Here is a 12,361-nt window from a genome sequence, read left to right on the forward strand (position 1 = left end):
GCTCCAGTCTAATAGTGAATTCTCTCTGTACAGTTATCAGACACGTAAACAATAATGGGAATTATGGGAGACTTTAACTTCCCAGCAAAAGATTGAAAGATAATTACCACTTATGTTCATAGAGGTGTACTATGTGATGGATTTCTTCCCAAAAGTGAAAAAATATAAGACCGTTTTAGACTTGGCTCCTGTATGGGTTTAAATGTAGTAAAATTTGAATAAAGTGTGATCATGAGCTGACTTTTCTCATTTTACATTTCACGACAGACAAAACCAGGTTTAGAATGAAGGTTTTGAGGCTTAGAAATGCAAACTGTGAAATCTAAGGAAATGAATAATTGAGTCTGACTAAGCAGCTCTGGGACTTGAGTGCAGAGAAGGCATAGTTAAAATTCAAAATTCAAAGAGGAAAAAAGCGATGAGAAAAGGCATGTTTCAGAGGTTAAAAACCTGCAGAAATAAAGTAAGAATGACCAAAAACCTCCTTCACATAGGAAATTAAACAATAATAGTAAGTGGTACTTAAGCCACAGAAACCAGGGGGAACAAAGAGAACAAATTAGGACAGTTGCACGCTTGAGGCAAAAATAGATCAAAAGTTACTGATGTCTCAAATGCTGCAAATCTTATTTCCTGCATCTAACAGCAACAACAATGTGATATTAAGGGCAGTGACAGGACTCCCATTGAAAAGGAGGGTAGGGCACTAGGCGCAACATCATCTGAGGTGAAATAACAATCTATAGCGATTCAAGTGAAAAATGAAAAGCTGATATCTACCTAGCCTATTAACAGCATTGGCACACAGAACAACAAGTCAAGTAGGAAAAATGCATAACAATTGTGCAAATCAGGGATAGTCCCCAGAATGGGAGAGTAACAAATACACCTCTGTCCAGAAGAGGGTAAAGAGTCATCCAGACAAGTGTGGGCCTGTTAGTTTGACATCAACACCATGCAAAGTTTTGGAGCAAGAACAGCTAAGACCAGGGAAGGAGGGGGTAATGTGTAATTTACAAAATAATTTATCAGAGCTAAATTGTTTCCAGATAATTTAATAGCTTTCCTTTCTAGGACCAGTTCTTCCCTACACAGGGGATGAATTACATCTATTTCACTTTCTGTGAGCTTCTGATACATTATCTACGGATTTGGGCTTTGGGGCTGCAAGTGAATAAAGGGAATTTACAATTGTTCACACTGAAGAGGGACTTACCAGCAAAGGAGTCGTTACCTATGGTAATTCTCAGAGACAGTTCTGAAACTGCAGCTGCTAAGGAGGCAAAGACTCATGGAGAAATGTAGGCTGGAAGGGACCTCTGAAAACCCAACCTCCTATTCAGGGCAGAGCTGACTTCAAAGTTAGATATGTTCGGTATGGACATGGTGGCTGAAGATTAAAAATTACACATGAGCTTTGAGATTTGCAGGGGACATAAGTGTTATAAATGACTGAGTCCCAAATAGGATTACAATCAGAGTTTACAATTTATTAAACGAATAGAGGCAAGCAAACAGCGCTGGGTGCGCCGGGAGTCTCTGCTCCACCGGGACGCACACCCGTTACGTAAGGCATCTACTTTTTTATACTCCTAGGCTAATACATATTTATTACTACTTCTAAAAGAGGCAAGGTTATTATAATTGGTTTCCCGAATCCGATGTCGCCTGCTTATCAGTCTCTGTTACTTTCTCAGGGGCTGCTCGAACAGGGAGACAGGAAGGCCCTCATTCTTCCTCCTTATCTGGTGGTCCAGGGAGACAGGAAGACAGGAAGGCTCTCATTCTTCCTCCTTATCTGGTGGTCTCTTGGCCGGCTATCAGAAGTTACTGCACATCCGTGCAAAGTCAGTAGTTTTTCTCCGAAGAAATCCCTTGTTCTTTTCGCGCCTAAACCCAGGCCTCAATGTTAACCCTTCAAAACCCCTTAGTGGCACGAATTGCTGGACCATTTCTTACAATTCCTCCCTTTTGTTTTTTTTTTTTAATCATCAATTCGTGTCTCTCCTTCAACCTTTGTCAGTAACAATTGGATTTCATCAGTCAGTTCTCGGGGTGTCCACTTCTTAAGCATCATTATCGACACGTCACCTTTTCTCTCCACTGAAGTCATCACAAATTGGGTGCTATTTATTACTCGCCGTATCAACAACGTAAAGCAAGGTATCATACAAGGTATAAACAATAATGTCATTACACCACATAAAAATAAAAACAGCATCCTTTTAACCCATGGTTCACCAGGCAACCATGAAAAGAAATCCCAATCCATACCCTTCCAAGTTTGTACTGGGACGTGGGCTAACTTTCTAATTTCCTTTATCTGCTTGACCACTTTTCCATTATCATCAATCTGTAGACAACAATTAGAATCGTTCAGTTTTCCACATACTCCCCCTTCTTCTGCTAGTAAATAGTCTAAGACCATTCTATGTTGGAATATAGCATTTCTCATTTGAGTGGATTGGTCAGCCAAAAGATCCAAGGCTGTCGCTGTTTGATTTGTTACAACCTCGAGGATAGCTTGCAACCTAATTATTCGGTTCAAATTATAAATAGGTTCTCGGGCTCCTGATATCAACTCATTTGGGTTCCAGGTGGCTGGCCCATAATGCTGTATGATTCTTTCAGGAGGCCATTCATCCTTTCCCCATTTTTGGGCACTACCCCCGGTTAAGGAAGTATCTATAGATCGTTTCACTCTGTTCAGGTCATCATATAATCTTATTCCTAAATGATCTCCTTGTGTTTGTGACAATAAAAAGAACAAGGGTCTTATGTACCCCACATAGCATATTCCCGACCAATTTTCAGGTAGCCTCTTGTAAGCATGTTTGCCACACACCCAATAATGTCCCTTTAGGGCCCATGTCCCATTTGGAAAAGGACCATTCCATCCATCTTTACCCTTTGGGGCGTGATAATACAGAGTGTCCTTGTTACCGAGTGGTCCTGTTACAATGTCTGCCCCGTTTGTACTCGTATATGCACGCTTCCAAGCTCCCACGTTGGGTTTCCACTTACAGTCACAATTCAGTTCTCTTTGGCGACCTGTCATATTATAAGCCTTTTTCGCCGTCCAATCTTGAGAGTGTGGGAAGCGCCTTCAATCATGGGGTTGGGCCCGCTTTCAGAGCTTGTGTTACCATTCAGCCCTTCAGGGTGATCCAGCTCCTGGAAAAACTAATCACAATTTTATTATGGGTTTAAAAGGTTCTCATGTTATTTTTCTCAGGACAAACTGATCTTGGTGTGGGAGAAGTCCGGTCGAGGCACTCTCACTCGGCGGTCAATACCCATAGGGGTTGCCTCCCTCGGTAGACCATACACGCCGCAGTGGAGGGTCCTACCCCGGTCTTGCCTTCTCCCTTTCCTCCCTTCAGCCTTGTCCTCTTTATCCAGTGCCCTTAATTCATGCAGAACCTCATTGCTGGGATATCAGTTCCTCTTTAGTCTCAGTTTCAGTTCCCCAGGAGTGGACTCAACCCTCCAGGCTTCGGTAGTTATTGGTCCTTTTATTCTGGATGCGTGGGTCCAACCCCTTCTTGCTGTTCTCACAGCTGTTTCAGTAGTAAGTAAAACAAGGTACAGTCCCTCCCATCGGGGTTCAATGATTCTTCTCTCCAGGTTTTTATTAAGACCTTGTCTCCTGGTTGTATTTTATGAATAGCAAATCCTAAAGGTGGTGTCTGAGTCATCATCCCAATTTCTCTTATCTCCTGTAATCTCCTTCCAATGGTAATTATGTATTTCTGGATACTATGATCCTCAACTACATTGTTCCCTAGGGGCATCCCTTGAGAATAAGGCATACCATATAACATTTCATATGATGATAATCCAGTCTCACTGTGTGGTTTAGTTCTTATGTTTAAAAGCGCCAATGGTAAGCATTTCGTCCAGGGCAGCTGTGTCTCGATCATTAACTTAGCCAATTGTTGTTTTATTGTTTGATTCATCCTTTCTACTTTCCCTGAGCTTTGTGGGTGCCACGGAGTGTGGTATTCCCACTGAATACCTTTCAAGGGGTACATCCTTCAAATCTTTGTGGCTGGCTTATGTTCGATTATTTCCACACAATTGTGTTCCAACGGTCCTTCTTCTGGAACGGTTCCTAGAAATACTGCTGGATATAACAGGTTAGTCGTTTTCAAGGTTATGTCATCTTGTTCAGTTAGTATTGCCTGATATTTCATCATCCGGCTGGGTGATAACCAGTGGCCCCCCTTTTGTTCTAAAATGGTTGTTACCATATGTGGTCCAAAAACTTCAATATGTTTTCCCATTCGAAGGCAAATAATTTTCTACTATCTTTATCAAGAGGTATGCAAAAGAAGGCATCCTTTAAATCTATCACGGTAAACCATTTATATTTCCCTTTCACAGATGTTAACAATGTGTAAGGATTAGCTACTACTGGGTGAATGTCCTTTGTTATTTCATTTATTCCTCTAAGATCTTGTACAAATCTATACTCGCCATTTGGCTTCTTTACTGGAAAAATTGGAGTATTGTATTCCGATTTACATTCTTCCAGAATCTGATATTTGAGAAATTTGTCAATAATTTTCACTATCCCCTGCCTAGCTTCTATCTTAAGTGGATATTTTTTGATTCAAACAGGTTTGGCTCCTTTCTTTAATTCCACCTTTACCGGTTGTGCCAGTTTCGACTTCCCTGGTACATCTGTTTCCCATACTGCTGGTATAACTGCATTTTCTACTTCTCTTGGAATATTAACAAAGGGTTTATCTTTGTCCTACTTTGAGTAGAATTTGTCCTACTTTGGACTCAGGTACCTTCATTATTAATTCTCCATCCTCAAAGGTTATTGTTGCATCTAATTTGGCTAATAGATCCCGTCCCAAGAGTGGCATCGGGCATTCTGGTACATACTAAAATTCATGGGTTAGTTCCTCACCCCCAAAACGCAAATCAAGGGGTCGTAAGAATGACCATTCTTCCTCTTTCCCTGTGGCTCCAATTATTGTAGTTGTCTTAGTTCCTAATCGTCCTTTTAAACTATTTAACACTGAATATGTTGCTCCTATTACATTTACAGCCTAATTAACACAGAGAAAGAAGCTCCCATAACCAACAAAAAATTCAAGCCTGTCTTCGTTTCCTAGCTTTATTTCAACTAGTGGACCTGCTAGGGTAGATGCCCCAGGTCCCCATCATTCCTGACTGTTGTAAGTTTGTCCTGCAGCCTAAGACAATTTCTTTCTGATATCAGGGGCTGATTGCCCTGGAAAGAGGTTAGCCAGTTGCCTCTCTCTCTTTTTTTTTTTTTTTTTTTTTTTTTTTTTTTTTTTAAGCCAGGTCCATTTTTTTTTTTTTTTTCATTGCATTTCAAAGTCGGTCCAGAAATTCAAAAATTCCATAAATTCCATAGGGGTTTCTTTTGGACCTTCTTGGAACAGATTCTCAATTCCCAATAGCCAATTTAACCAGATTTTAGTATTTACATAATTTCCGGGGTGATTAGGGTCTCAGTGAGGGGGTCGGTCAGGGGAATGCAATCGTTGAAAGTTCCCTGAGTGGTCCCATTGGCAATCTGAGCTCACACAGGAACTCAGGTTGTTTCAAAAGTTAGCTGCTTTTCTGTTTCCACGACAACTCTCTCGGACCCATCACGGTCCCCCTGCCCCAGAGGGTTCACACCCGCTATTTAGAGATCTCAGCCTCGGGTTGAGACGGAACTATTAACATTCCTACATCCTCTTCCCCTGCTCATTCAACTTCAAACAGCTCTGTTAAATACTACATGCCACACAACCTTTAACACCTTCAACAACCCTTTTAACACTTCCTTTATCTTTCTCCAGCCCGTACTTTTCTAATGCCAACACCAAAGGCTCAGTCAGGGGCCAACTTAATTCCAAACCTTTTCCCTCCAACATGCTGAAACAACATATCACTATACAACATTTCATCCTATTTTCCTTCTCTCCTCAAAAACATTAATTGCAAGACACTGTTATAGTCGATTGATCCATAAAGTGGCCATTTAGTTTATATAGTGGCCACCATTGATTGCAATACTTAGTGAAAGTCCTCTTGCTTTCTGTGCCCCCATTTCTAACAATATCCTTCCAATGTGCCAATATGCACCCAAGGAGGCTTTTTCTTTTTTAGGACGTCTTTTTTTTTTTTTTTTTTTTTTTTTTTTTTTGGATTTTCCCCTTTTCCTTGATTTCCCATTCCCTTTTATTTATTTATATTAGTTACTGTCCCTTGTTTCAATTTCCACGCAAACCTTTTTATTGCAGGTTTTTACTATCTTTTCCTAATCTTCTTCCCAAATGTCCCAATTCTCTGGGATTAAACTCTTCTTTCCACATACAAACTTTACTATTTCAGATTATTAATGAGCCCCATTCCAATCATAAATCCGCAGGACTTCGGAAAAACACCTGAAGCACTCGGCCTTCTGTCTTCTAGACAAACAATAACACCTTTTCCACAAAATGTACATTTCAACAAGGCCGAATTTCAAGCCGAATGCTAATTTTTCTCATGCACTTTGTTAGTAAGCCTACACAAAACAAGGAATCACTCCTGTGTATCCGTCAAGATGGGGGTTTAAAAAGGTATTGAGGCCTAAATAAATTCGCTCTCCCCCTTCTTACCGAATTCCCAGGGCTCAGGCCCGAACCACCAAAGAAGTGACTCTCCGTTCTACCACTTTGATAATCAGTCAGCCCCCCTCCCCCGATACTTGGGAAACTGACCGAACACCACCGCGAATATACCCAAACTTCTAAACTGTTACTTAGATAATGCTCCCACCTTCCTCCTTGACACAGTCAAAACATTTAAGAACAAAACAGGATTACAAGATGCACCACCGGGGGTGGATTGTTAGGATATAGAGGTGGTAAATTATCTAATGGCTCCCATTTATCCTCTTTTTCTTTTTCCCGTTTTTCTTCTCCTTCTTCAAACTCCTCCTCTGTTTTTAGTGTAAATACTGAGGCTGGAAAAGGACGTGAAGTCCTGATCCATAACCTTGCATAATCACTTTCCTCCTGACTAAAAGGTTCCTTTGAGTTAACATGTAGATTTAAAGCCTGGCAAACCCAGTCTTCAAAAGATCCGAAAATAGGCCAAAAGACGTGTGGTCTTAAAGGCTCCTTTGGCCATTCTATCATACAATACTGAATCATTTTTACTTTGCTTTTTCCTTTTCTGGGGCCCCTATCGTTCCAATTTCTAATCATTATCCCTAATGGACTTTCTGGTGGTATGTCTGGTAATTTGCTCCCTTTTCTCTGGTCCCGGGTCTTCGATTTAATCTGACCCATCTAGGAATTTTACTGTGGCAATTCCTACAGCCCTTGGTTGCCTTAGTGAGAGTGTCTTGCAGGGGGTTTAGGACCTATCACCCACCCACGAATCCTATAGGAATCGCTTCGGTCCTTCACCGGCCAAGTCCCTCGCGGGAGATTGGAACCGCGGTTAGAAGACCTCCACAATCGCTTCGGAACTACGTTCCGTCTCAATCACACTCTCACACACACAGGCAACCGAAACCCACCCAACCGAACGGTATACACATTAAATACTTACGACTCCGTCGTCTTCGTTCGGATCTTCGCGCGCAGAATTACGGGCAAAATATAGTGCTGCAGCCGGCAAAGGGAGCTCATAAAAAAATCTAAATCTTTGCTTGCCCTTATTCAGGTTCAGGATGGTGTTAGCCCCGACCTGACTCGAACAGGAGCCACCAAATGGTGGGGGCGCCCCTCCTAGATCAAGTCAGAATTCAGGAACCAAGACCATCCCGGACGAGCCCCCAATTGTTATAAATGACTGAGTCCCAAATAGGATTACAATCAGAGTTTACAATTTATTAAACGAATAGAGGCAAGCAAACAGCGCTGGGTGCGCCGGGAGTCTCTGCTCCACCGGGACGCACACCCGTTACGTAAGGCATCTACTTTTTTATACTCCTAGGCTAATACATATTTATTACTACTTCTAAAAGAGGCAAGGTTATTATAATTGGTTTCCCGAATCCGATGTCGCCTGCTTATCAGTCTCTGTTACTTTCTCAGGGGCTGCTCGAACAGGGAGACAGGAAGGCCCTCATTCTTCCTCCTTATCTGGTGGTCCAGGGAGACAGGAAGACAGGAAGGCTCTCATTCTTCCTCCTTATCTGGTGGTCTCTTGGCCGGCTATCAGAAGTTACTGCACATCCGTGCAAAGTCAGTAGTTTTTCTCCGAAGAAATCCCTTGTTCTTTTCGCGCCTAAACCCAGGCCTCAATGTTAACCCTTCAAAACCCCTTAGTGGCACGAATTGCTGGACCATTTCTTACATAAGGTTGGGAAGTACTACCAAGCCTGACAGAAGGATATCGCTTGTGATTGAAATGGTTCGGGTGAAGTGACAGGTGATAATACAAAGCAGAGCCATTCTCAGAGCTTCTCAAAAAAGGGTGTTTTTTTGTCATGTTTGCTATATGGCAGTCAGGAGTTTAAAGCAAGCAAACAAACAAAAATGACAACAAAACCTCACGTTCATGCACTGTTAGCACAAGGAGGACTGAAAAAGTTTAGTGGTTATATAGTGTGTATGGCTATTCATTTTTTTTTCCCTCCAGTATGAATACACTGGACAAGGCAGCCCTGACACTCATTTGAGACATGAGGCACGGTTCTGCCACTTGTATTCACATTGAACTTAGGAGGAAGAGTTCACAAGACAGAAGGAACAAGTTGCCTATTGCCTGGAAGGGAATGAAAGGACATCATTCTGCCCAGCCAGATGCCAGTTGAGAGAAGAATATGTTGTCTCTACCTAAATGAATTTCTTGAGTAAATATCAAGGAGAAATAGGAAATGTGTAAGTTGGGAGACACATCTGAAATGATGACTGCAGTTGGCTTATGAGCAAGTTTGGACGGGAAATTGGTAGAAACTTCCCATTTTAAGAATAAAGTGCACCATAGATATGAAGTCAGCATTCACCTAAACAGTAATGGCCAACTCAAATCCCCCACAAGAAAGCAGTGGACAAACCAGAACACTAACAAACATGTTGGGGTCTAGAGTCAAATAGATATACCTAACTTTACTATGCCTAAACATCTGAGGGATTGCTTTTAGAGGCTGAGGGCTTGTACCCCATTTCCAATCACTTTCTCTGTGCCCCCTTCCCCAGAGAAGGAAGCTGCTTGGCTTCCCTGCCCTCTGATTCAGCTGCCCGCTGAGGCTGCCCGCCCCTCAGCACCTCTAAGCAGCAGCACCTTCACGTCTCCTCCTGCACCAGCAGCACATCAGCGCCTCTTGTTCCAGCAGCAGGACATCGGCGTCTCCCATTGCACCATGCAGACCTCCACGCCTCGAGTGCCACCAGCAGTACTCAATGCGAGCTGGACGCTCAGGGCACTTATGGCCACCCACCTTTGTGAGGTCAAAGGCTGACAGTGACTCTCTGCTGACCTCACACGGCTCTCGGGCGCCCCGATGGCAGAGGTTACGGCGCTAAGCTGACTGCCAGGAGAAAAGGCTGACATGAAATGGCTGCTCCACAATGCCAGGAGCAAGGTCTGCTGGAATGGGGGTTCGGAGGGGAGCTCGGCCTTGGGCCTGGGAACTGTGCCTGGGAGCCAGGGACGTTCTTGGTGTGCAGCTGGACACCTGGGCCTGAGAAAGCAAGGTTTCTTTAGAGAGAATTGGAAGCATCGTCACCTAGTGGCTGTGTCAGGGGGACGAGAGAAATGCACAGCATCTCTTGGTTCCCTGAAGTGCACGTGTCCTACGCCCTTGGATGTCTCCATGATAGAAAAAGGGACTGATTTTTACCCAAAACAGAGCTCCTTTCTCTCGGGAGCTTCTCATGCTGCGTGTCCTCCTCTCTTTCTTGTATTTGGCTATGACTTTAGGCTTGTTCTTGCTGCTCCTTAAGCAGACTGAAGCTTCCCCGGAACATCACATTAACTGCTTTTCACTACCTCTAAGTGCCTTTCCTCCGCTTCTCATCTAATTAATTAGTGCTATCCTCTTCACGCCTGCTACAGAGGTATCTTTCCTACCTGGTACAAGCTAGAAGAGCTTAGCAGCATCCATACGTCTCTTTCCTTTAGTCCTCACAGTAGACTTGCTCGAGGTAATTTGTGTTGAGCAGTAATCAAGAGAAAGTGTCACCAAGCCAAGGCTGCATTTGCTTGTGCCTTATGGAATCCCTGCAGCTGTGTCCCCTCCCAGCTTCCTGTGTGCCCCAAGCATCCTCGCTTGCAGGGCAGTAGAAGATGCAGAAAAGTCCTGGCCTTAGTGGAAGCACTGCCCTGCAAGAGCTAAGACATCCCTCTTAGCAGCTCACTGTAGCCCCGAAATCCCAAAAAACGGCACGTGCCAGCTACTGGGAAGGAAATGAACTCTGCCATTGTGATATACCCGCTCAAGGCCCTGCTCTTTGGCCCAGGTGTCTATGAGGTGGTTTTGGAAATGAATCCTGTTGCGTGACTCCGTTCTTTCTGGGTGCTACTTTTCAGTTTAAAGCGGTTACTCCTTGTCCTGTCACTCCAGGCCCTGATAAAGACTCCCTCCCCAGCTTTCCTACAGGTTGCCTTTAAGTACAGGAAGGCTCTCCCTGGTGTCGCAGTAAGCTCACCTGTTACCCAGGTGTCACAGTTATTTCCTGTGATAGGAATAATGACCAGGGTTAATCTATTGCAGGTGATTTCATACAATTATAGAAAAGCTTTTGTTGGAAAGCACCTTAGAGGTCTCCAGATCACCCGCGTACTTCAAGCAGGGCCATTTTTAAAGCCCTGTCATATTGCTCAGGGGCTTGTACAGTCAAATTTTGAATGGCCCCAGCAAGAGACCCTACAGTCTCACTGTGTGCCTTTGCCAGTGCCTAGGCAGAGTGTGCTTCCCCTGCTGGTCCTGGTGAGATGAACTGATACAAGTTTTGAGAAAACAGAAGTTTATGCTACTGCATGAAGTACCCTTTGTAACATTTTTTTTTTTAACCTTTACTGTTTCATATCTGAAATTTGAAATTCATCAGGGAACTCAGCCTGGCACACAGTAAAACTGATGGCAGATACTTCACAATATTATTCGAATTTCACGTAAACAGAACAGACTAGCAACTTACTTAGGAGAAGTAATACGATTTCAGAAATATTCAAAACCAAAGGCATTCCAAACTAAGTTTAAGTTCAGAGGAAATCCAAAGGAAAAACTAATTTTGAAACTAATAATCAGAGAACATAATCTTCTACAAACGATAGATTTTCCTCCTGTATTGGGTAATTTTGATCTGTCTTTAATGATCATCTAGACATGGCTTTGACACTGAGTATTTTGCTTTGCCACTGCATTAAGTCTTCTTCTCATGTGTGGTAAATGTCCTGCTCTCATGGGATGGGCCTAGGAGACATACGCACTGTGTCTCATGATGCTTGGCTATCATCTTAAATCTGTGAGAAGAGGAAAGGTCTCGCTGCTTCCTGAACAGGGAATTGGATGTCTGCAGTTGAGAACCCTCTGTCTAATCTAGAAACGTGAAGGAAGGAGTTTGCTGGATTGCAAGTGACAGTGAAGAAAGCCACAGATGACATATCAAACTGATTAAAATGTTATTTAGCTCAGGGCATGGCTAATGATGTGGAGCTGGAATAGTTTGACGATTGTAATTACGCTCACTATCATTGTTATTTGTTTACAGGATGGTAATGCCTAAAGGTCCCGCTGGAGCCTGAAACAAGGTTGTGCTGGGTGCTGCACGTGCATATATCAGTGGCGATTTGAGAGCTAGTGATACAAACAGACAAAACAGAGATTGAAAGGAGAAACAGAGGGATGGAGAGAAGAAGATCTCCCTGCAGGTCATTTAGGGGAACCAGCCATGAGTACAGTGCATCCAGGTCTCCAGTGCTCTGCTGGCCCAGCCAGATGAATGGAAAACATTGCAGCTTTGGAAAAATAGTGTTTCTTCTAATTCTTTGGCCACAGTTTTGATGTTTTAGGACTGCTTTTTTTTTTTTTTTTTCCTTCCTTTTTTTCTTTTCCCCATTTGTGCTAGAAAAGGTGAACTTTTCAAATACCTATTCTGAATTAAAATATCGTTTTCATTGTTATGTTTCTGTTTTGTTGGCACTATTCATAATGACTTCTACCCTTCAGTGGCAGCAAAAGCTTATCATACCGTACAATTGGAAAGATCACAGAAAACTTCAGAGCTTTTGAAGAAAGGTGAGGAAAATCCATTCCCTGTTCTAGGCAGAGAGAGTGGCTGATTTCCAGAAAGGTAAATGGGCAGGATAAGGCCACTTCATGTTCACTGATGGCCAGTTGTACGGACTGTGAAGATAATGGACTACCAGCACAAGAGACGGTGCCAAT

General features: G+C 43.0%; 1 long non-coding RNA gene across 1 annotated transcript; it reads right to left on the reverse strand.

Moving 5' to 3' along the window:
* Window positions 1-1,464: 1,464 nt before the first annotated feature.
* LOC310883244 lies at window positions 1,465-8,322 on the reverse strand. Its single transcript, XR_014573398.1, has 2 exons — window positions 7,573-8,322; window positions 1,465-3,183 (listed from the first exon to the last, which is right to left on the reverse strand). It is a non-coding gene; the product is annotated as an uncharacterized lncRNA (long non-coding RNA).
* Between the last annotated feature and the right edge of the window lie 4,039 nt (window positions 8,323-12,361).

Source organism: Anser anser (genome assembly GCF_964211835.1).
Source record: "Anser anser genome assembly, contig: SUPER_17_unloc_2, whole genome shotgun sequence".
In the NCBI taxonomy this organism is placed as follows: domain Eukaryota; kingdom Metazoa; phylum Chordata; class Aves; order Anseriformes; family Anatidae; genus Anser; species Anser anser.